The 25,873-nt window shown below is 46.9% G+C and overlaps 1 protein-coding gene and 2 non-coding genes across 7 annotated transcripts in view; 2 read left to right on the plus strand and 1 right to left on the minus strand.

Moving 5' to 3' along the window:
• The window catches only part of RASA1 (RAS p21 protein activator 1), a 421,336-nt gene that overhangs the window by 12,842 nt on the left and 382,621 nt on the right, over positions 1-25,873 (plus strand). The window lies entirely within an intron of this gene.
• Positions 14,332-14,450, minus strand: LOC134933243 (5S ribosomal RNA). Its single transcript, XR_010179651.1, has one exon. It is a non-coding gene; the product is annotated as a 5S ribosomal RNA (ribosomal RNA).
• LOC134933295 (5S ribosomal RNA) lies at positions 16,322-16,440 on the plus strand. The gene has a single exon (XR_010179670.1). It is a non-coding gene; the product is annotated as a 5S ribosomal RNA (ribosomal RNA).

Raw genomic sequence — 25,873 nt, forward strand, 5'->3', positions numbered from 1 at the left:
GATGTCTCTTCACATAAATATCCTGGAGCTAAGAGCGATTTACAATGCTCTAAGCCTGGCAAAACCCCTGCTTCAGGGTCAGCCGGTGTTGATCCAGTCGGACAACATCACGGCAGTCGCCCACGTAAACAGACAGGGCGGCACAAGAAGCAGGAGGGCAATGGCAGAAGCTGCAAGGATTCTTCGCTGGGCGGAAGATCATGTGACAGCACTGTCAGCAGTGTTCATTCCGGGAGTGGACAACTGGGAAGCGGACTTCCTCAGCAGACACGATCTACACCCGGGAGAGTGGGGACTTCATCCAGAAGTCTTCCACATGATTGTGAACCGTTGGGAAAAACCAAAGGTGGATATGATGGCGTCCCGCCTCAACAAAAAACTGGACAGGTATTGCGCCAGGTCAAGAGACCCTCAGGCAATAGCTGTGGACGCTCTGGTAACACCGTGGGTGTTCCAGTCAGTGTATGTGTTTCCTCCTCTGCCTCTCATACCAAAAGTACTGAGAATTATACGGCAAAGGGGAGTAAGAACGATACTCGTGGCTCCGGATTGGCCAAGAAGAACTTGGTACCCGGAACTTCAGGAGATGCTCACGGAAGATCCGTGGCCTCTACCTCTAAGACGGGACCTGCTTCAGCAGGGACCGTGTCTATTCCAAGACTTACCGCGGCTGCGTTTGACGGCATGGCGGTTGAACGCCGAATTCTAAGGGAAAAAGGCATTCCGGAAGAGGTCATCCCTACCCTGGTAAAAGCCATTATCACCGCATTTGGAGAAAATATGTTGCGTGGTGCGATTCCTACATTTCCTGCAAACAGGATTGTCTATGGGCCTCAAATTAGGGTCCATTAAGGTTCAAATTTCGGCCCTGTCGATTTTCTTCCAGAAAGAATTGGCTTCAGTTCCTGAAGTCCAGACTTTTGTAAAAGGAGTACTACATATACAGCCCCCGGTTGTGCCCCCAGTGGCTCCGTGGGATCTTAATGTAGTTTTGGATTTTCTCAAATCCCATTGGTTTGAGCCACTCAAATCGGTGGATTTGAAATATCTTACATGGAAAGTAACCATGCTACTGGCCCTGGCTTCAGCCAGGAGAGTGTCAGAATTGGCGGCTTTATCGTATAAAAGCCCATATCTGATTTTCCATTCGGACAGGGCAGAACTGCGGACGCGTCCTCAGTTTCTGCCTAAGGTGGTTTCACCTGAACCAGCCTATTGTGGTGCCTGCGGCTACTAGCGATTTGGAGGATTCCAAGTTGCTGGACGTGGTCAGGGCATTGAAAATATATATTTCAAGGACGGCTGGAGTCAGAAAATCTGACTCGCTGTTTATACTGTATGCACCCAACAAGCTGGGTGCTCCTGCTTCTAAGCAGACGATTGCTCGTTGGATTTGTAGCACAATTCAACTTGCACATTCTGTGGCAGGCCTGCCACAGCCTAAATCTATCAAGGCCCATTCCACAAGGAAGGTGGGCTCATCTTGGGCGGCTGCCCGAGGGGTCTCGGCATTACAACTCTGCCGAGCAGCTACGTGGTCGGGGGAGAACACGTTTGTAAAATTCTACAAATTTGATACCCTGGCTAAAGAGGACCTGGAGTTCTCTCATTCGGTGCTGCAGAGTCATCCGCACTCTCCCGCCCGTTTGGGAGCTTTGGTATAATCCCCATGGTCCTGACGGAGTCCCAGCATCCACTAGGACGTCAGAGAAAATAAGATTTTACTTACCGATAAATCTATTTCTCGTAGTCCGTAGTGGATGCTGGGCGCCCATCCCAAGTGCGGATTGTCTGCAATACTTGTACATAGTTATTGTTACAAAAAAATCGGGTTGTTATTGTTGTGAGCCGTCTGTTCAGAGGCTCCTACGTTTGTCATACTGTTAACTGGGTTCAGATCACAGGTTGATTGGTGTGGCTGGTATGAGTCTTACCCGGGATTCAAAATCCTTCCTTATTGTGTACGCTCGTCCGGGCACAGTATCCTAACTGAGGCTTGGAGGAGGGTCATAGGGGGAGGAGCCAGTGCACACCACCTAGTCCTAAAGCTTTTATTTTTGTGCCCTGTCTCCTGCGGAGCCGCTAATCCCCATGGTCCTGACGGAGTCCCAGCATCCACTACGGACTACGAGAAATAGATTTATCGGTAAGTAAAATCTTATTTTTTTTTTTATCTTCAGAGAAAAAGTGCTCTGCCTTAAAGTTTCCTCCATAATTAAAATCACATCCATCATGGTCATAATGGCTCTTATTGATCTACCCCTGTGTCTGCTTAGCAATTGGCACGAATTATGGCATACGTGAGTAGGAGGAAAGCTCCACATATGCACTGGAGGGAGATCTCAAAAGTAGAGTACAAACAAAAATGGAGGAATACACTCCAACACAAGGGAGGAGAGTCGGTGGGGGGGGGGGGGGGGGATGTGGTGACAACAGATATTTTTACCACAGTGGTGAGTAAAATACAGAAAAATTAGTAAGAAATTTTTTAAAATAATTTAGCTTGAATTTTTTCACATTTTCTCTGTGCTCCACTTATGAAAGTGTAATTCAATTTGCAAAAATGATCAGCATGTGCTTCTTCCATAGAAAAATCTGTTGCTCTATTTAAAAACAAATAATCTACATTTGTTTTATGATTATATGTGGTGGTATCCAGTCATTGTATGGTTTAGTGCATTTTAGTGGCAGTAATGGTTCAGGGAACATCAGACCATATGTTGTAAGTCAGTTTGTTGGTTGCGTTAAAATGTACATTATCATATAAAATATCTGGTAATCAACTACTTCAGTGTTAAGGGCCCTACAGACTGGGCGACCCGCCACTGAGCTGTTCGACCGCCGTAACGGCAGACGTGTGACCCTGGTGGGGGTGAGGTGACGGGGGGAGTGAAGTTTCTTCACTCCCTCCGTCACCCCGGCTCCATAGCAATGCATGCTAATATGGACAATCTCGTCCATATTGGCCTGCATGCATAAGCGACGGGGCACCAACGATGAACGAGCGTGGGGCTGCGTATCGTTCATCGTTGGTGCCTACACACTGCATGATATGAACGAGTTCTTGTTCATTAATGAACGAGAACATTCATATTGTGTAGTGTTATTTGCCAGTGTGTAGGGCCCTTTAGAATAGGAGTGTATTCTGAGCATTGATTCAGTTGATGGGTCCATTATCATTCCACTGTACTGATTGTATCACAACTAGGCCAATTAGATTTCTCTTTACCAATGCACACATGCAAGCTCAAGCACGGAGCTGTAGCTGTTGTCCCCTTTTATTGCTATGTAAAGTGATCGTACTGCCATCAGTGTTACAGTTCTGTGCTAAGTATGTATATATCAGGTGTAACGCTGTGCATTGCGTTTTGCGATTAACATTTGTGGGGGCGATTCGGTTTTTACCCCGCAGCTGCCACTAGTTGGTGCCTGATGGAGCAGTTAAGTTGTTGCTCTGTTTGGATGTTTGGGTTGGGGGAGGGCACGTGGGGACACAACATTTTAACTTGCAGCTTTCTGATGTGGTGAGCCGAAATGTGCGATAAGTCGGCACTTTGAGAGCCCAAACAGGGTTTAACAGCTTAGCGCGACTAAACCCAATACTACTTAGTGTGCACACGCGGTACTCGCACCTAAAGGGAGGGGGACTAATTGCATGCAGGAAATAAAATAAAAATTGGTATTCCATTATCCCCAGATGCGTCTTTTTTTTCTTCTTGCACCTCCACAGCAGGTCTGATTTTTCCTGAAATCGTTATTCTTAGGAAAAAATCACTGACTTTCTTTGGGACCCCGGCGGCATTCCCCGAGGACTAATTAAGCAATTGTTAGTTTCCAGTTAGCTTAATTAGTTTAGTAATAACTCACCTTCCGAAGCGGGATCTTCTTCCAGCATCGGGAGCCGGTCCCCTGCAGCCGCGGTGAGTGGAGTGTGTGTAAGTGTTTTCAAGTGTGTTAGGTTTGTATGCATGTATTTTAGTGTCCCTCTTTGTATGTAAACCCCCTTCAGAGCTGACTGCTGGGAAAACTACATCTCCCAGTAGCCCTTGCGCCTACCAGCAGCCCACGGAACTTCCAGTAGCCCCCCTCCCCAGCGGCAAGATGTAGGGGAGCCCAGGAGAACATCGATCGGGTAGGTGTGTTGTTTTTTTTCTTTCTCTGACGTCCTAGTGGATGCTGGGAACTCCGTAAGGACCATGGGGAATAGCGGCTCCGCAGGAGACTGGGCACAAAAGAAAAGCTTTAGGACTACCTGGTGTGCACTGGCTCCTTCCCCTATGACCCTCCTCCAAGCCTCAGTTAGATTTTTGTGCCCGACCGAGCTGGGTGCAATCTAGGGGGCTCTCCTGAGCTTCTTAGAAAAAGTTAGTTTTAGGTTTTTTATTTTCAGTGAGACCTGCTGGTACTCTCCCTCTGTCTCCCCAAAGGGCTAGTGGGGTCCTGTCCTCTATCAGAGCATTCCCTGTGTGTGTGCTGTGTGTCGGTACGGCTGTGTCGACATGTATGAGGAGGAACATGATGTGGAGGCGGAGCAATTGCCTGTAGTGGAGATGTCACCCCCTAGGGGGTCGACACCTGAGTGGATGGGCTTATGGAAGGAATTACGTGAAAGTGTCAGCTCTTTACAAAAGCAGTTTGATGACATGGGACAGCCGGCTACTCAGCTTGTGCCTGTCCAGGCATCTCAAAGACCATCAGGGGCGCTTAAACGCCCGATATCACAGATGGCAGATACAGACGCCGACACGGATACTGACTCCAGTGTCGACGATGAAGAGACGAATGTGACTTCCAGTAGGGCCACACGTTACATGATTGAGGCAATGAAAAATGTTTTACACATTTCTGATAGTACAAGTACCGTTAAAAAGGGTATTATGTTTGGTGAGAAAAGACTACCTGTAGTTTTTCCTGCATCTGAGGAATTAAATGAAGTGTGTGATGAAGCGTGGGTTTCTCCCGATAAAACAATGATAATTCCTAAAAGGTTATTGGCATCATACCCTTTCCCGCCAGAGGATAGGGCACGTTGGGAAACACCCCCTAGGGTGGACAAAGCGCTCACATGCTTGTCTAAACAGGTGGCACTGCCGTCTCCTGATACGGCCGCCCTTAAGGAACCTGCTGACAGAAAGCAGGAGAATATCCTAAAATGTATATACACTCACACGGGTGTTATACTGCGACCAGCAATCGCCTCAGCCTGGATGTGCAGTGCTGGGGTGGCTTGGTCGGATTCCCTGACTGAAAATATTGATACCCTGGATAGGGACAGTATATTACTGACTATAGAGCATTTAAAAGATGCATTTTTATATATGCGTGATGCACAGAGGGATATTTTGCCGACTGGCATCAAGAGTAAGTGCGCTGTCCATATCCGCCAGAAGAGGGTTATGGACGCGGCAGTGGTCAGGTGATGCTGATTCCAAAAGGCATATGGAAGTATTGCCTTATAAAGGGGAGGAGTTATTTGGGGTAGGTCTATCAGACCTGGTGTCCACGGCAACTGCTGGGAAATCCAAATTTTTACCCCAGGTAGCCTCTCAACATAATAAGACGCCGTATTATCAGGCGCAGTCCTTTCGGCCCCATAAGGGCAAGCGGGCAAAAGGCTCCTCATTTCTGCCCCGGGGCAGAGGGAGAGGAAAAAGGCTGCAGCAAACAGCCAGTTCCCAGGAACAGAAGTCCTCTCCCGCTTCTGCCAAGTCCTCAGCATGACGCTGGGGCACTACAGGCGGACTCAGGCACGGTGGGGGCCCGTCTCAAGAATTTCAGCGCACAGTGGGCTCACTCACAAGTGGACCCCTGGATCCTTCAGGTAGTATCTCAGGGGTACAAATTGGAATTCGAGACGTCTCCCCCTCGCCGTTTCCTAAAGTCTGCCTTACCGACGTCTCCCTCCGACAGGGAGGCGGTATTGGAAGCCATTCACAAGCTGTATTCCCAGCAGGTGATAATCAAGGTACCCCTCCTGCAACAGGGAAAGGGGTATTATTCCACGCTGTTTGTGGTACCGAAGCCGGACGGCTCGGTGAGACCTATTTTAAATCTAAAATCTTTGAACACTTACATACAGAGGTTCAAATTCAAGATGGAATCACTCAGAGCGGTGATCGCGAACCTGGAAGAAGGGGATTATATGGTGTCTCTGGACATCAAGGATGCTTACCTCCATGTCCCAATTTACCCTTCTCACCAAGGGTACCTCAGGTTTGTGGTACAGAACTGCAACTATCAGTTTCAGACGCTGCAGTTTTGGATTGTCCACGGCACCCCGGGTCTTTACCAAAGTAATGGCCGAAATGATGATGATACTTCGAAGGAAAGGAGTTTTAATTATCCCTTACTTGGACGATCTCCTGATAAGGGCAAGATCCAGGGAACAGTTGGTAGTCGGAGTAGCACTATCTCAAGTAGTGCTGCGGCAGCACGGTTGGATTCTCAATATCTCAAAATCGCAGCTGATCCCGACGACACGTCTTCTATTCCTAGGGATGATCCTGGACACAGTCCAGAAAAAGGTGTTTCTCCCAGAAGAGAAAGCCAGGGAGTTATCCGAGCTAGTCAGAAACCTCTTAAAACCAGGCCAAGTATCAGTGCATCAATGCACAAGGGTCCTGGGAAAAATGGTGGCTTCCTTCGAAGCAATCCCATTCGGCAGATTCCACGCAAGAACATTCCAGTGGGACCTGCTGGACAAATGGTCCGGATCGCATCTTCAGATGCATCAGCGGATAACCCTGTCCCCAAGGACAAGGGTGTCTCTCCTGTGGTGGTTGCAGAGTGCTCATCTTCTAGAGGGCCACAGATTCGGCATTCAGGACTGGGTCCTGGTGACCACAGATGCCAGCCTGCGAGGCTGGGGAGCAGTCACACAGGGAAAAAATTTCCAGGGCTTGTGGTCAAGCCTGGAGACATCACTTCACATAAATATCCTGGAGCTAAGGGCCATTTACAATGCTCTAAGCCAAGCAAGGCCTCTGCTTCAAGGTCAGCCGGTGCTGATCCAGTCGGACAACATCACGGCAGTCGCCCACGTAAACAGACAGGGCGGCACAAGAAGCAGGAGGGAAATGGCAGAAGCTGCAAGGATTCTTCGCTGGGCGGAAAATCATGTGATAGCACTGTCAGCAGTGTTCATTCCGGGAGTGGACAACTGGGAAGCAGACTTCCTCAGCAGGCACGACCTCCACCCGGGAGAGTGGGGACTTCACCCAGAAGTCTTCCACATGATTGTAAACCGTTGGGAAAAACCAAAGGTGGACATGATGGCGTCCCGCCTCAACAAAAAACTGGACAGGTATTGCGCCAGGTCAAGGGACCCTCAAGCAATAGCTGTGGACGCTCTGGTAACACCGTGGGTGTACCAGTCAGTGTATGTGTTCCCTCCTCTGCCTCTCATACCCAAGGTGCTGAGAATTATACGGCGGGGAGGAGTAAGAACTATTCTCGTGGCTCCGGATTGGCCAAGAAGGACTTGGTACCCGGAACTTCAAGAAATGCTCACAGAGGACCCGTGGCCTCTACCTCTGAGAAGGGACCTGCTCCAGCAGGGACCCTGTCTGTTCCAAGACTTACCGCGGCTGCGTTTGACGGCATGGCGGTTGAACGCCGGATCCTAAAGGAAAAAGGCATTCCAGACGAAGTCATCCCTACTTTGATAAAAGCCAGAAAGGATGTAACCGCAAAGCATTATCACCGCATCTGGCGGAAATATGTTGCGTGGTGCGAGGCCAAAAAGGCCCCGACGGAGGAATTTCAACTGGGTCGATTCCTGCATTTCCTGCAAGCAGGAGTGTATATGGGCCTAAAATTAGGATCCATTAAGGTCCAGATTTCGGCCCTGTCGATTTTCTTTCAAAGAGAACTGGCTTCAGTGCCTGAAGTCCAGACGTTTGTTAAGGGAGTGCTACATATACAGCCTCCTTTTGTGCCTCCAGTGGCACCCTGGGATCTGAATGTTGTTTTGGGTTTCCTAAAATCACATTGGTTTGAACCACTCAACACTGTGGACTTAAAATATCTCACATGGAAAGTGGTCATGCTGTTGGCCCTGGCTTCGGCCAGGCGTGTGTCAGAATTGGCGGCTTTATCCTGTAAAAGCCCTTACCTGATTTTTCATACGGACAGGGCAGAATTGAGGACTCGTCCTCAATTTCTCCCTAAGGTGGTTTCAGCGTTTCACTTGAACCAGCCTATTGTGGTACCTGCGGCTACTAGGGACTTGGAGGACTCCAAGTTGCTGGACGTTGTCAGGGCCCTGAAAATATATGTTTCCAGGACGGCTGGAGTCAGAAAATCTGACTCTGTTTATCCTGTACGCACCCAACAAGCTGGGTGCTCCTGCTTCTAAGCAGACTATTGCTCGCTGGATTTGTAGTACAATTCAGCTTGCACATTCGGTGGCAGGCCTGCCACAGCCAAAATCTGTAAAAGCCCATTCCACGAGGATGGTGGGCTCATCTTGGGCGGCTGCCCGAGGGGTCTCGGTTTTACAACTTTGCCGAGCAGCTACTTGGTCAGGGGCAAACACGTTTGCTAAATTCTACAAATTTGATACCCTGGCTGAGGAGGACCTTGAGTTCTCTCATTCGGTGCTGCAGAGTCATCCGCACTCTCCCGCCCGTTTGGGAGCTTTGGTATAATCCCCATGGTCCTTACGGAGTTCCCAGCATCCACTAGGACGTCAGAGAAAATAAGAATTTACTTACCGATAATTCTATTTCTCGTAGTCCGTAGTGGATGCTGGGCGCCCATCCCAAGTGCGGATTATCTGCAATACTTGTACATAGTTATTGTTAACTAAATCGGGTTATTGTTGTTGTGAGCCATCTATCCAGAGGCTCCTCTGTTATCATGCTGTTAACTGGGTTCAGATCACAAGTTGTACGGTGTGATTGGTGTGGCTGGTATGAGTTTTACCCGGGATTCATAAATCCTTCCTTATTGTGTACGCTCGTCCGGGCACAGTATCCTAACTGAGGCTTGGAGGAGGGTCATAGGGGGAGGAGCCAGTGCACACCAGGTAGTCCTAAAGCTTTTCTTTTGTGCACAGTCTCCTGCGGAGCCGCTATTCCCCATGGTCCTTACGGAGTTCCCAGCATCCACTACGGACTACGAGAAATAGAATTATCGGTAAGTAAATTCTTATTTTATTTTTTTTTATATGCGCTGTGGGGTTTGTAGTGCTGTTAAACCCTGCGACCACTTTAAAAAATTTGAATTCGTTGGTATCGGGATCGTGCGTACCAGCAGTAATCCAAAAGTGGGTGCGAGGTACGCAAGGTTTTCTACCTCCTTAAACCTTGCACCCCAATTGTATTCCCTCCTGGGAGAAAAATGTAATTGCTCCTATCGGCGACCACAAAACAATTGAATTCCCCCCATTCTTTAACATCGCAGGCATCTACTTTTTAAGTACAAAAGAGATAAAGGGGTCTATTTACTAAGCCTTGAATGGAGATAAAGTGGACGGAGATAAAGTATCAGCCAATCAGCTCCTAACTGCCATGTCACAGGCTGGGTTTGAAAAATGACAGGAGCTGATTGGATGGTGTTTTATTTCCGTGCACTTTGTCTCCATCTAAGGCTTAATAAATAGACCCCTAACAGCATTATTTGTTTGACGACTTGTAGTTAGCAAAGCGGATTTCAATTTCCTTTTAACCAAACATGGTTTTCAGTCTTCATTTTACACTGAAAAAAGGAACTTGAATGTTATTACATTACTTTGCATTGTAGTACAGATAAAACACAACAGGCCAGATGTAATGAAGACCAGGTTGTCCGGAGGTACAGGTTCCCGGCCGAACGCGTACGTTCTTTTAAAGCGGCAATCATGTACAAGACAAAACATGCCTTGTAAGTGTTTGCTTTAAAACAATAATTTCATGTGCTGTCTTAACCTTTATGTATATTTCTGACAATGCATTTGGCAGTTGACTATGTTAACTCTGATAATAGAAACTTTCAAATCAATTTCTGCTGCGGGGTACACTGGGCTCCACAAGTCTGGACAATGGGGTGTAGAGTAGGATCTTGATCCGAGGCACCAACAGACTCAAAGCTTTGACTGTTCCCAGAATGCACAGCGCCGCCTCCTAACCTCTGCATTGTACAAACTGTGACTTTCTGTGTGTGCATTTGATAGCTGAGTGGTGTCCATTTCGTGTCTTTCACTCAACTTGCTATCCCTATATTTCATAACCTGAGGGGGCTTGGTGCGTCAGGTGTTATCTAATATAGGATTTTCACAAAGATATACTGTATTACGTATTTTTCTTTGTGATCTAGTCACCATATCTCTCCTTTATCTCTGCTAGTGCTGACTACACTGCGCAGGGATTTGGGTTTGGGATATAGTGCTGCTAATTGTACTGTTGCCTCATACTGCAAATTATATCATGTCTGCTTCTGAGGGTAACTGTTCTGGGGCAGAACACACTGCTGGTGTTGCTGAAGCCACAGGCACATATGAAGAGAGTATAGCAGCTGTGGGCTCTGGTTCTGGGGGCTCCTTGCCCCCAGTGGGACTATGGCAACAGAGGCACATACTGACCCACCGTGGGCCGCTTTTTCCACGCTTCTGCCTACGCTAGTTCATAAACTAACACGCCCTATGGAACCCCCAATGCCGGTACAACCGTATGTGGTCCCTGCAGCTAACCCGCCGTGGGCGGACGATTTATCTGCTCAATTAAAGAAGTCTGACCAACGCTCGCCTAAGTCCAAGAGGACTTCTAAGCGAGCGCTCTTCTCCTCACAATCCACTGCTGTCACTGACACCTCGTCTGATGAGGACGGCACTTACACTGACCCCACAGGTTCTGACTCGGATACGGCTGATGGGGAGGGTAGTTCACATGTGGATGTTCCTTACCTTTTGGAGGCTATTAAGTTAATTCTGCAGATTACGGATGATCCCGAGCCATCCGTCCCTCCTAAGAAACCAGATAGGTTCAAGCGTCAGAAGGTGGTTAAACAAGTTTTACCTCACTCTGATAACCTAGTGGATATACGTCGGGAACCCTGGGAAAACCCGGGTACGAAGTTTGTGCCTCAAAAGAAGATGCTGGCTCGCTATCCCCTCGCGCCAGAGCTGTCTAAGAATTGGGAAACACCTCCTCCAGTGGACTCACATGTGGCTAGGATGGTGGTTTCCTCAGCTCTGCTTGTCACTACCGTCACGTCTCTGAAGGAGCCTACAGATAAACGTGTGGAGGGTTGTCTAAAAGCGATTTACACCCTCATGGGTGCTGCACAAAGGCCCACTATTGCAGCTACATGGGCTGCTGAGGCTATTGAAGCATGGGCCTTGGAGTTAGAAGCTGAAATCTCCTCTGACCATGCTAAACAATGCTTGTCATATATTGTCACAGCTTCTCGATATATTAAAGAGGCGGCTTCTGATGACCGTATCCGAGCAGCCAAGGCCTCTACTACGTCAGTCCTGGCTCGCCGGATATTGTGACTGAGACTCTAGAAAAACCCTGGAGGTACTCCCTTTCAAGGGAGATATTCTGTTTGGGGAGGACTTAAATAAGATAGTGGCTGACTTGGCTACTGCCAAAACTGCCTGTCTGCCTAATACCGCTCCTTCTGTGTCGAAGGCTAAAGGTACTTCCTTTTCGCCCCTTTCATCCTTCAGGTAAAGCAAAAGGTCAGGCGTACCATAAGCAGGCCCGCACTTCCAAACCTGGTAAGCCGAAGCCCAAAAGAGCCTGGGCTGCCCGTCAGCCAGCTGCCAAGACCGCTAAGCCTGCCGCATGACGGGGCGGGCCTCCCCCTGGGGGGGATCCCAGGGTGGGGGCCGGCTTCTAGGGTATACCCAGGAATGGTTGAAGACCACTTCAGATGCCTGGGTACGGGAAGTTGTCACTCGAGGTTACGCCATAGCCTTCAAAAACTGAACCCCTCATCGATTTTGCCAGACAGATGTCCCGTTGGACCAGACAAAGGCAAACACTCTGCATTCGGTGGTACAGACCCTCCTGGATACAGGAGTCGTAGTACAGGTGCCTCTTGCTCAGAGAGGCCGGGGATACTATTCTCCGCTGTTTCTAGTCCCGAAACCGAATTGGTCCTCCCAGCCCATTCTCAACCTCAAGGCACTGAACAGGTTTGTGAAGGTTTCCAAGTTCTGTATGGAAACCCTTCGCTCTATAGTTCTGGCCTTGGAACCTGGGGACAACATGTTTTCCCTGGACATACAGGATGCTTACCTGCATATTCCTTTAGCAGTGTCACATCAACAATACCTGAGGGTCGCTATTGGCAACCTTCATAACCAGTTTCGGGCGTTACCTTTTGGTTTAGCAACGGCTCCGCGAGTCTTCACCAAAGTTATGGCGGTGATGACGGTGGTACTCTGCCGCCAAGGGGTCAGGTTACTGCCGTATCTGGACGACTTGTTAATCCTGGCAAATTCCCCAGATCTTCAACTGCGTCCTCTGGATATGACGGTCCGGTTTCTACAAGCCCACGGGTGGCTCATCAACTGGAAGAAATCCTCCCTGGTCCCTGCTCAAAGCATGGTGCACCTGGGAGCGCTGTTGGACACTCACAACCAGAGGTTGTTCTTGTCTCAGGAGAAAGTCCTGAAGCTTCAGGACAGGATTCGTTGCTTCCTTTCTCGTCCGCAAATGTCGATACATTCGGCGATGCAGGTGCTGGGCATCATGGTGTCAGCATTCGACATGGTGGAGTATGCTCTGTTCCATTCTCGCCCTCTCCAGAAGCTGATTCTAGCCAAGTGGGACGGCCTGCCTCACCGGATCAGGTCTCAAATGATCTTCTTGACTCCGGAGGTCCATCTATCGCTGCTCTGGTGGCTCCAGGACCAATGATTGTGCAGGGGCCGTCCCTTCTGGATATCCAACTGGGTCTTGTTGACAACAGATGCCAGTCTGAGGTTGGGGCGCGGTGCTGGAGCAGCACTCCTTGCAGGGTCGGTGGACCAAGGAGGAATCTTTCCTCTCGATCAACATTTTGGAGTTGCGGGCGGTCTTCAATTGGACCTAGCCCAGCATTTGATTCAGAACCGTCCTGTTCAAGTACAGTCGGACAACGCCACAACGGTGGCTTACATAAATCATCAAGGCGGCACTCGAAGCCGTTTGGCATTGAAGGAAGCCTCACGGATTCTACGTTGGGCAGAACGCCATCTACCGGCAATATCGGCGATATTCATTCCGGGAGTCCTGAATTGGGAAGCGGACTTTCTCAGTCGTCAGGACGTGCATGCTGGCGAGTAGGGCCTCCATCCAGAAGTGTTTCAACTCCTCATGGAAAGGTGGGGTCTTCCAGATGTGGATCTGATGGCGACTCGACACAATCACAAGGTTCCGGTCTTCGGAGCAAGGACAAGGGATCCTCAAGCAGCATTCGTGGATGCGCTGGCGGTGCCGTGGAGGTTTCGGCTGCCGTACGTGTTCCCTCCGGTGTCACTCCTTGCCAGGGTAATCGGAAGTTCAAGCATGAAAAAGGAATTCTGCTTCTCATATCTCCAGCGTGGCCCAGGCAGCACTGATTCTCAGACGTGCAAGGCCTATCCAGAAACCTGGGGCGATCCGGCACCGGATAGACTAATCGGGAAAAATACTAACAATGTAGAAGAGAAAACCAAATTTGGACAATAGATTACCCTAAGAAAATAGGGGAAAAGAAGGGGCGAAAAGTTAGCCCTTCCAATATTGTATGCAATACACGTATAGATGATAATTTTGTCCTACTTGGTGGTGCACCCAGAGCCAGAAAGTATGCGAACTTTAATACAATGGGGAGAGGAAAGAAGGCTCTTGTGTGGGCGCACTCTTGTGAAGAAAAATATATATTTTTGATAAGATAATTAGGATGAGATGTTAAAACATAACTTTTATTAGCTTTTATTACACAAAAGGTTATTACCGGAAAACTATCCTTCAAAATGCAACATAGAAAGCATCTTGGTAAAATAAAATGTTCTGGTCTCTTATTAGTAAAGAGTGTGTGAAAGGGTGGTAGACATTAGTTGGTCATACCCCCATTCCCCTTGACCAGTACAGACTTGCTGTATTAATGGAACCACAGGGTGGTCGACACAAATTTAATGGCTATGCTCTGATGGCTTGTAGGAAATAAGAGAAATGATCAGAAGTCACTCCTCTCGATATATTACAAGAAAGAAGACGACATGCACCTGTCTAAATTCAGGAATGATAACGGTAAAGGCAGGTATGGTACCTCACGTAGATGGTGCCTGTGAACGACAGGTCTGGAGGTTGTTGGATAGAAAAAAAAGAGTGGTGATGCTGCTGTTGGTGTTACTGCCACATAAGTGAGGAAAATCCTGCTCTACAACACCAGGTATTCACAGGTGGTCTCCCTTCCTGGTACTGACCTGGCCCAACGCTGTTTAGCTTCCAAGATCAGACGAGATCGGGCGCTTGCAGCGTGGTATGGTAGTAGAGAATTTTATGTGAGCACCAATGAGAGTGCACCTAGATATGAATAATGAAAATTGAGACCGACAAAAAAGAGGTAGATAAAAGATCGTGTAAATGGGTGGATCTGCTTTTCACGTTAGACCCGATCCAAAATTCCCACTCACGTGGTGCAGTGTACCGGGAATCGTGAATGAGAGTCCACGAAAAAAGTGGTGATCTATCTAAAATAGAATTTGTGAGAGTTACTACTGGAAATCACAGACAGAGAAATTCCTGGCTGCTGGTATATTGAGATTTATCCATACAGATAGCGGTATATAAGAAAAAATGCTGCTGAAACCAGGTGAATAAGTGGTCATGCAGTTTTTAGTAAAAACTCCAGATGGAGTTTGACATTTGTTAAATTGTATGGAGAGGTGTTAAATTCACCGCAGCTGCACCAAAATATATCTGTTGAATAAATGTATCATAGGATATTTGCCTTACAGCCCAAGCTGGGATATACAATGCTATAATAGGTATAAGTTAATTCTATGCATGCATCAATTGCTGTGAGAAGGCAAAAATAGAAATAGATGGAAACCAACACATTCGTGAATGTAACAGATATATGAGTCACATGTATGAGCAGGTAACACTTTAAAGAAATAAGCTGATTTCCAATAGTGTGCTAGATGCTGAATAAATGCTGATGCAGACCTCTGATCAGTCACCCCTATGCTGTACACTCAATACAAAATAATTAAGGCAGTGCTGCTAAGAATTGCAATAGGAGTTGCTATCCGTGGTATGCAGCCACTGGATAGAGGGGCTTACGATTTCACCAGAGTTATGAAGAAGCCAAGAGAGCAAGAAAGGTAAGTATGGCTGGATGCCAAAATGCGGTAGTGTCGACGGGACCCCTGTTCCTGGATGCGGAAGACGCGTTTCGCCCTAGGGCTTGTTCACTTCCGGGTTCCGTCAACCCGGAAGTGAACAAGCCCTAGGGCGAAACGCGTCTTCCGCATCCAGGAACAGGGGTCCCGTCGACACTACCGCATTTTGGCATCCAGCCATACTTACCTTTCTTGCTCTCTTGGCTTCTTCATAACTCTGGTGAAATCGTAAGCCCCTCTATCCAGTGGCTGCATACCACGGATAGCAACTCCTATTGCAATTCTTAGCAGCACTGCCTTAATTATTTTGTATTGAGTGTACAGCATAGGGGTGACTGATCAGAGGTCTGCATCAGCATTTATTCAGCATCTAGCACACTATTGGAAATCAGCTTATTTCTTTAAAGTGTTACCTGCTCATACATGTGACTCATATATCTGTTACATTCACGAATGTGTTGGTTTCCATCTATTTCTATTTTTGCCTTCTCACAGCAATTGATGCATGCATAGAATTAACTTATACCTATTATAGCATTGTATATCCCAGCTTGGGCTGTAAGGCAAATATCCTATGATACATTTATTCAACAGATATATTTTGGTGCAGCTGCGGTGAATTTAACACCTCTCCATACAATTTAACAAATGTCAAACTCCATCTGGAGTTTTTACTAAAAACTGCATGACCACTTATTCACCTGGTTTCAGCAGCATTTTTTCTTATATACCGCTATCTGTATGGATAAATCTCAATATACCAGCAGCCAGGAATTTCTCTGTCTGTGATTTCCAGTAGTAACTCTCACAAATTCTATTTTAGATAGATCACCACTTTTTTCGTGGACTCTCATTCACGATTCCCGGTACACTGCACCACGTGAGTGGGAATTTTGGATCGGGTCTAACGTGAAAAGCAGATCCACCCATTTACACGATCTTTTATCTACCTCTTTTTTGTCGGTCTCAATTTTCATTATTCATATCTAGGTGCACTCTCATTGGTGCTCACATAAAATTCTCTACTACCATACCACGCTGCAAGCGCCCGATCTCGTCTGATCTTGGAAGCTAAACAGCGTTGGGCCAGGTCAGTACCAGGAAGGGAGACCACCTGTGAATACCTGGTGTTGTAGAGCAGGATTTTCCTCACTTATGTGGCAGTAACACCAACAGCAGCATCACCACTCTTTTTTTTTTTTTCTATCCAACAACCTCCAGACCTGTCGTTCACAGGCACCATCTACGTGAGGTACCATACCTGCCTTTACCGTTATCATTCCTGAATTTAGACAGGTGCATGTCGTCTTCTTTCTTGTAATATATCGAGAGGAGTGACTTCTGATCATTTCTCTTATTTCCTACAAGCCATCAGAGCATAGCCATTAAATTTGTGTCGACCACCCTGTGGTTCCATTAATACAGCAAGTCTGTACTGGTCAAGGGGAATGGGGGTATGACCAACTAATGTCTACCACCCTTTCACACACTCTTTACTAATAAGAGACCAGAACATTTTATTTTACCAAGATGCTTTCTATGTTGCATTTTGAAGGATAGTTTTCCGGTAATAACCTTTTGTGTAATAAAAGCTAATAAAAGTTATGTTTTAACATCTCATCCTAATTATCTTATCAAAAATATATATTTTTCTTCACAAGAGTGCGCCCACACAAGAGCCTTCTTTCCTCTCCCCATTGTGCAAGGCCTATCGTCAGAGCGTCCAATTCTACTTCCACAACGCCCAGACCTCCTTGTTCAGGGCCCCTGTGTCTACCAGGACCTAGCCCGGCTGTCTTTGACGGCGTTGCTCTTGAAGCTTCCGTCTTGAGGGCTAAGGGTTTTTCTGAAGAGGTCATTAAAACTATGTTGCGGGCCCGGAAACCGGCCTCTGCTTGGATTTACCATAAGGTCTGGCATTCCTACTTTGTTTGGTGCGCATCTAACAATTATGACGCTTCCAAGTTTAGTACAGCCAAGCTTTTGGCTTTTCTTCAGCAGGGCCTGGACTTAGGCCTGCGTCTGGCCTCCCTCAAGGTTCATATTTCTGCCTTGTCGGTGTGGTTTCAGAGAAAAATCGCGACTTTTCCTGATGTTCATACTTTCACTCAGGGTGTGTTGCGTATCCAGCCTCCCTATGTCCCGCCTGTGGCTCCCTGGGACTTGTCGGTGGTTTTGGAGGCGTTGCAGGAAACTCCATTTGAACCCCTGGGTTCAGCTGACCTTAAGTGGCTTTCCCTTAAGGTGGTGTTCTTGCTGGCTATTGCCTCTGCTAGAAGAGTGTCGGATCTGGGTGCCTTGTCTTGTAGTTCCCCATATCTGATTTTTCACCGTGACCGGGAGGTTCTTAGGACTCGTCCCGGATATTTACCTGAGGTGGTTTCTTCGTTCCACCTTAATCAGGAGATTGTGGTACCGGCCTTTGTGTCTCCTGATTTTGTCTCCCAAAGAGCGGTCTTTGGATGTGGTACGGGCTCTCCGTATCTATGTGAAGAGAACTGCTTCTATTAGGAAATCTGATTCTCTTTGTTTTGTTTGGATTTCACAAACGTGGCTGGCCTGCTCACAAGCAGACCCTGGCCAGATGGATTAGAATGGTGATTGCACATGCTTATGTGAAGGCTGGTCTGTCGGCTCCTTTTCACATTACGGCCCATTCTACTCTGTCTGTTGGACCTTCTTGGGCGGCCCAACGTGGCGCGACCCTTGAACAATTGTGCAAGGCGGCTACGTGGTCTTCTGTAAACACATTCATAAGGTTCTATGCCTTCAATACTGCCACTTCCCAGGATGCTTCCTTTGGACGCCGGATTCTTGTGCCTGCTACAGTGCGTCCACTCCCATAAGGAACTGCTTTAGGACATCCCCATTGTCCAGACTTGTGGAGCCCAGTGTACCCCACAGCAGAAAACGAGTTTTATGGTAAGAACTTACCTTTGTTAAAACTCTTTCTGCGAGGTACACTGGGCTCCACAAGGCGCCCACCCTGACGCACTTAGCTTCTTTGGGTTGGTATGGCATTAGCCGCTGACGCTTCTCCTGTCGTGAGAGTGTGGTGTATGTGGCTACTAACCGTTGTCTCTTTTCCTGCTACTGCATTGGGCTGGTTAACTAAAACTGAGCTCCTGTGCTGGGAGGCGGGGTGATATAGGAGGCGGCGCTGTGCATTCTGGGAACAGTCAAAGCTTTGAGTCTAAAGTCAAATCCCCAAAGGGAGGGGAAAGAAAAAAGAAATCAGTTATTTGTGCGGTGCACACAACCCAATATCTACTGTATTAAAATTAATTTCTTTATTGATAATTCGTTAAAATCCCTATATTGTTCGCACATATAGGCAAAAATGCCACATTCAATGTTTATTGTATATATATATATATATAATTGAAATAATTTTTTCAGACTAGTATTGTCCTTTGTTAAGAATCAAGCGAAGTAATAAAAGATAGTAAGGAAGGTGAAAAAGAATGAAAATAAGTGAATAAAGATTAAAAACAAAGCTGGTGTGTCGAGTGCATTTTGTATTTGTATTGTAAGGTAATCCTAATATGCGTGGACCGTACTAATTCCTGCTATGTTATACTTAAAACAAACGTCCTCACTAGGAGATCTGTGGGTAATTGAATCCAATAAGATTCATTGATAAGTATACATAAATTTATAGATAACTGTAGCAGAAAATAAATGCTGTGTTTAAATAATTATTGGGGATTCCATAAGATCCTACCCTTGGGATATTGTATATTATGCCTGCATGGTTAAATTACTGAAAATAATTTATTATGTACTTTATTATTGTACAACAATTATATATGAGGTGAGATCCAAATCTTTTAATGTGACAACTGGAATTCTTACACTGCCCACATCTTGTGTTATATCGGCACAGTTGCCTAGAAAGTACTGGCAATATAGACTGTGAATCTGCTGAATGATACTATTGATATAATATCACAAGTTGTTAGACCACCATATTATGTTTTCCACAAGATCTGCAGCTCAAAAGAACCTAGGTATGGTCAATTAATTCAGTAATTGGGGCTAACAGGAGCACCTGTATGATCATATAGTGCCACACTTAATATAGTATGCACAGTATATACGTGTCAATGTGCAGTCTGCAGTTATAAGTGGTGCCTCTGTAGTCAAATTATTACTTTCTATTGCTAGTATTGCGCAGTTCACAGTGTTATTATTGAGATCTCTATTTAAATGAACCCATATATGCATTTAGCATTAGACATATAGGATTATTAATCACTGCAGCTGCACCGCATAATTCAGAGTATCATAACGGTTATTTCATATATGGTAACCTCATATGTTATGAAGCTGAGTAAGCATATTTAATATACCATTAGGTATCCACTCTAATGGTTCTTATTTAGTACAACACGTCAGTGGGATATCAGCAAGGAGAGTTCTTAATTCCTATAGCTGCTGCCATGAAATTGGCAGTGCCGTTATTGATTTCTTATTCCTAACAGTCACATGTGGTTTACAGCAAGACGGGCAGTTGCAGTAGGTGCCTTTGTAGTCAAATTAATGCTTTCTACTGCTAATATTACGCAGTTAACAGTATCCTTATTAGGATCTCTATTCACATGAACCCATATGTTTATATATTAAGCATAAAGCAAATAGGATTATTAACTACTGCAGCTGCTCCCGCTCATAGTATCTTCAGTATGGTAGGTAATTAAAATCCTATTTTTTCACCCCAGCTGTGACACTAGATGGCGCCTGAAAGAGTAATTCAATTGTTGCCCAGTTTGGGCGGGAACAGCTGCCAGTGCTGACATTTCTGCTCACAGCACTCCATGCTAGGGAGCAGAAATGTGTGAAGTGACCCGCCAAACTGCACTTTTTGTGTCGCGTCCAGCTCTAGTAGCGTAAAACTGCTAAACTCGCCTGTTTCCACGATCAGCTCGGGAAAAAACAAATACCGCCACGTTCCCTTGTCACTTAAAATAAAATGTGTGGCTTGTGATGGAAGTTTTCTTGGTCAGACTTAAGGTTTTGTTTTTTTCTTTGTAACCTGCAATTCCAAGAATGAGAAATAAGTCAGCCTCTAGAACAATTTAAGGAATGTTTTGCAAGGATGAAAGAAGCCTTTGTTGCCAAGGAAGAAATCTTAAAAGAACTAGTATGGGTGTAGAAGATGCATGTTCTCATTCTTTGGGGATAGTAGAAGACTGCTATTGGTCCGGTTAATGTGCAAACTTCTTATCTCTTCAGCCATTTACAGATTTATATTATCTATTTCGGCACAAATGTTTTGAGGACTGACACAAAACAGCGTTTTCTTTCCATAGCAGGTGGTAAAGCATTTCATCCATAATGAATGGGATATTGTTGGATAAACCTTAGTCTTATGGGCCCTACACACTGGGCGATAATACTGAAAGATATGAACGATCTCGTTCATTAATGAATAAGATACCGTTCATATCTTTCAGTGTGTAGACACCAGCGATGAACGATGCACGGCCCCGCGCTCGTTCATTGCTGGTGCCCCGTCGCTTGTGCATGCAGGCTGTGAATTTCCAGTTATTTCTAATAAACATTTAAATGCCACCGTTAATATATACTGCGGACCCAAGGCGCATCTTATTATACGATAAAAGTGCGCTGTATGTCGCAACACTAGGTCCCTTAAGAGAAAGCAAGCAGTCACACACATGGTATACTGAGGTCCATCGCTCAGATATATATGTATTTCATATTAAAAGGGTATGCATACAAAATAACATATGTACAGTATATCATTCAGTTATAATATATATAAATATGGTTAGAGAGTTAGTTATAAAGAAGCAGTTGCAGTTACATTAGAATCAGTTACAGCCAGCATACTTCACCCTGTTGCTCAGTGCACAGTCGTCTCCATCTCTCCCTCTCAGCAAGCAACTAACTATATCTTAGAAAACTGCCTATATCAAAACAGTGGGAGTTAACAGTCTGTTGGTTTCGGTCTCCTTCCATTGGTCCAGAGGCCAGACCTCCCAAGAACTCAACGGCTCATAGGTCAGTGTGAGGGCTTTTGTCCTATGTTGCTGGCACATGTGTCTGCCCCCAGGGCCATGCTGTGAAGCTAGTTTCAAGTCTTCAGGAAGTCTTTTGTTCACTTAGAATGTGGCTTCATATTCATACATTTAATCATAGCTAATCATTGCAATGGGCTTTAATTCACCCATAGCTATCAAGTTGATCCACACATTCTCCTGATCATTTTGATACTAAGCATGATATAATTAACTTGTTCCGTTCCAATAATACATATATATCTGATGTTACACTCTATTATATAAATACATTATAATGTCTGGTGCTTGACATGTTTTGTATATGTGTAATTTATGTGTTGTATGAAGTATGTGTTGAATATATCTTTGTGGCTTGTTTGTGTGAATGCGTATGCTAACGTATATCCTGTGCACGCTGCGCGTATGCGCACGAACAGAGACCTCTGTTTGGCGTTTGTATGTTGTGTGTGTATGTAATATTTCTGACTTCGACAAGGCAAATATGGACAATCGCGTCCATATTTGCCTGCACTGCTATGGAGCCTGGTGACGGGGGGAGTGAAGAAACTTCACTGCCCCCGCGCCGCCGGGTCGGCCAGCTCGGCGGTGGATCGCAAAGTGTGTAGGGCCCATTATGTTATAGCCATTTGATGAAATTCAGTTAGTTCCAAAAGTAAATGCAGTCATAGCTATCATTTCAATTAGAACTACAATACAGATTAAAGTATGGAAGTCCTCCTAGAGACTCCATGGATAAGAAAATGCTTTCAAAGATCTTCATATATTTCTGCTGCGGGGTACACTGGGCTCCACAAGGAAAGACAATAGGGGTGTAGAGTAGGATCTTGATCCGAGGCACCAACAGGCTCAAAAGCTTTGACTGTTCCCAGAATGCATAGCGCCGCCTCCTCTATAACCCCGCCTCCCTGCACAGGAGCTCAGTTTTGTAGTTGGTGCCGCAGATAGCAGGCACATAACAGAGGGGCTGCTCTGGGCAGCCCTAAGAAGAGCTTTTTGAAGAAAAGTGAAGACTTCAAGGGCTGTAGCAGTATGTATATGTCTAGTGACATTCACTGCTGCAGCTCCATCTCTCCCCAGCGGAGCTGTACACTCCCGAGCCCTGGTTGCCGGGTAACTACAGCAGGAGGCTCCGGTTTTCTTCTGGTCAGGCACACACGATGGGGGTTCTCCGGGATCGCGTGCCCGTGCTTCGGGAGGTGGTGAGTGGGTCCCGCTCGTGGGACCCGTGCTTTTTTCGCGATCCGGCGCGGCCGGTGGACACTGGCAGTACAGTCGATCCCACTAGATCACCAGGGCATGGGTGCAGGTCAGGTTTTCCCTTAAACCCTTTTTATGTGTAGCCCGCAGTACCTGGTGGTTTTGCCAGCAGAGGGGATAAGGCTTAGACCTGGAGCCCCTCCCCCAGCCTCAGGGCGCCATTTCCAGCAAATGTTCCCGCCCTGGAGCTGCATATCTGTCTCTCCCTCACTCCCTGTCAGTGTTTGGGCGCCATTTCTCTCAGCTACACTGTTCCTGGAACTGCTTGGGCAAATCCTCCTGTGTAAAGCCGCCTGGTTGTCAGCGCTGTGACTTTACATGACACTTAAGTATTCTACATGTCACTTAGACATTGTTAGTTAAGAGAGTGCATTAGTCAGGGTTCTCTGGTACAAGTACCCTGTGATATACATCCAGTTCTTACTGTGCAGTGTTATATCTATTGACTACATAGCTATATATAAGCTGGTCCAGTGCAGTATTATTGTTAGTAATAATCTCTGCATTGTTTGTCTGTGACTATGTGTGTGCATTAGCTTGCTGAGTGGTTTCCATTTCGTGTCTCTCACTCAACTTGCTATCCCTATATTCTATAACCTGAGGGGGCTTGGTGCGTCAGGTTTTATGATCATATAGGATTTTCACAAGATATACCTTAATACGTATTTCTCTGACGTCCTAGTGGATGCTGGGGACTCCGTAAGGACCATGGGAACAGACGGCTCCGCAGGAGACTGGGCACATCTAAAGAAAGATTTAGGTCTATCTGGTGTGCACTGGCTCCTCCCCCTATGACCCTCCTCCAAGCCCCAGTTAGATTTCTGTGCCCGGCTGAGCTGGATGCACACTAGGGGCTCTCCTGAGCTCCTAGGAAGAAAGTGTTTGTTAGGTTTTTTATTTTCAGTGAGACCTGCTGGCAACAGGCTCACTGCATCGAGGGACTAAGGGGAGAAGAAGCGAACCTACCTAAGTGGTGGTAGCTTGGGCTTCTTAGGCTACTGGACACCATTAGCTCCAGAGGGATCGAACACAGGACCCGACCTCGTCGTCCGTTCCCGGAGCCGCGCCGCCGTCCCCCTTACAGAGCCAGAAGCAAGAAGGTGGTCCGGAAAATCAGCGGCTGAAGACTTCTGTCTTCTCCAAGGTAGCGCACTGCAGCTGTGCGCCATTGCTCCTCATGCACACCACACACTTCGGTCACTGATGGGTGCAGGGCGCTGGGGGGGGGCGCCCTGAGCAGCAATACTGACACCTTGGCTGGCAAACTGGCACCATATATAGCCCCAGAGGCTATATAGGTGCTTTTTAACCCCTGCCAGAATCCATAAAAATGCGGGAGAAAGTCTGCAAAAAAGGGGCGGAGCTATCCCCTTCAGCACACTGGCGCCATTTTTCCCTCACAGCTCCGTTGGAGGGAAGCTCCCTGGCTCTCCCCTGCAGTCAATACTACAGAAAGGGTTAAGAAGAGAGGGGGGGCACAATTTAGGCGCAGTATACAATATATATAGGCAGCTATAAGGGAAAACACTCTTATATGTGATATCCCTGTGATATATAGCGCCCTGGTGTGTGCTGGCATACTCTCCCTCTGTCTCCCCAAAGGGCTTTGTGGGGTCCTGTCCTCTGTCAGAGCATTCCCTGTGTGTGTGCTGTGTGTCGGTACGGCTGTGTCGACATGTATGAGGAGGATAATGATGTGGAGGCGGAGCGAATGCCTGTAAATGTGATGTCACCCCCTGCGGGATCGACACCGGTGTGGTTGGACTTATGGAAGGATTACGTGAAAGTGTCAACTCCTTACACAAAAAGTCGACGACACAGAACAGCCGGCTACTCAGCTTGTGCCTGTTCCAGCGTCTCAAATGTCATGAGGGCTCTAAAAACGCCCGCTACCTCAGATGGCAGAAACAGATGTCGACACGGATACCGACTCCAGTGTCGACGACGATGAGACTAGTGTACCCTCCAAATAGGTCCACCCGTTACATGATTGAGGCAATGAAAAATGTATTACACATTTATGATAATACCCCAGGTACCACATAAAAGGGTATTATGTTTGGTGAGAGAAAACTACCAGTAGTTTCTCTATCGTCCTAGTGGATGCTGGGGTTCCTGAAAGGACCATGGGGAATAGCGGCTCCGCAGGAGACAGGGCACAAAAGTAAAGCTTTCCGATCAGGTGGTGTGCACTGGCTCCTCCCCCTATGACCCTCCTCCAAGCCAGTTAGATTTTTGTGCCCGGCCGAGAAGGGTGCAATCTAGGTGGCTCTCCTAAAGAGCTGCTTAGAAAAGTTTAGCTTAGGTTTTTTATTTTTTTACAGTGAGTCCTGCTGGCAACAGGATCACTGCAACGAGGGACTTAGGGGAGAAGAAGTGAACTCACCTGCGTGCAGGATGGATTGGCTTCTTGGCTACTGGACATCAGCTCCAGAGGGACGATCACAGGTACAGCCTGGATGGTCACCGGAGCCTTGCCGCCGGCCCCCTTGCAGATGCTGAAGTAAGAAGAGGTCCAGAATCGGCGGCAGAAGACTCCTCAGTCTTCTAAAGGTAGCGCACAGCACTGCAGCTGTGCGCCATTTTCCTCTCAGCACACTTCACACGGCAGTCACTGAGGGTGCAGGGCGCTGGGAGGGGGGCGCCCTGGGAGGCAAATGAATACCTATTTTGGCTAAAAATACCTCACATATAGCCTCCGGAGGCTATATGGAGATATTTAACCCCTGCCAGAATCCGTTAAGAGCGGGAGACGAGGCCGCCGAAAAAGGGGCGGGGCCTATCTCCTCGGCACACCGCCATTTTCCCTCACAGAAAGGCTGGAGGGAAGGCTCCCAGGCTCTCCCCTGCACTGCACTACAGAAACAGGGTTAAAACAGAGAGGGGGGGCACTAATTTGGCGTTAGAAATATATAAAAAAGATGCTATAAGGGAAAACACTTATATAAGGTTGTCCCTATATAATTATAGCGTTTTTGGTGTGTGCTGGCAAACTCTCCCTCTGTCTCTCCAAAGGGCTAGTGGGTCCTGTCCTCTATCAGAGCATTCCCTGTGTGTGTGCTGTGTGTCGGTACGTGTGTGTCGACATGTAGGAGGACGATGTTGGTGAGGAGGCGGAGCAATTGCCTGTAATGGTGATGTCACTCTCTAGGGAGTCGACACCGGAATGGAAGGCTTATTTAGGGAATTACGTGATAATGTCAACACGCTGCAAGGTCGGTTGACGACATGAGACGACCGACAAACAATTAGTACCGGTCCAGACGTCTCA

The sequence above is a fragment of the Pseudophryne corroboree genome, chromosome 1 (assembly GCF_028390025.1).
Source record: "Pseudophryne corroboree isolate aPseCor3 chromosome 1, aPseCor3.hap2, whole genome shotgun sequence".
Taxonomy (NCBI): Eukaryota; Metazoa; Chordata; class Amphibia; order Anura; family Myobatrachidae; genus Pseudophryne; species Pseudophryne corroboree.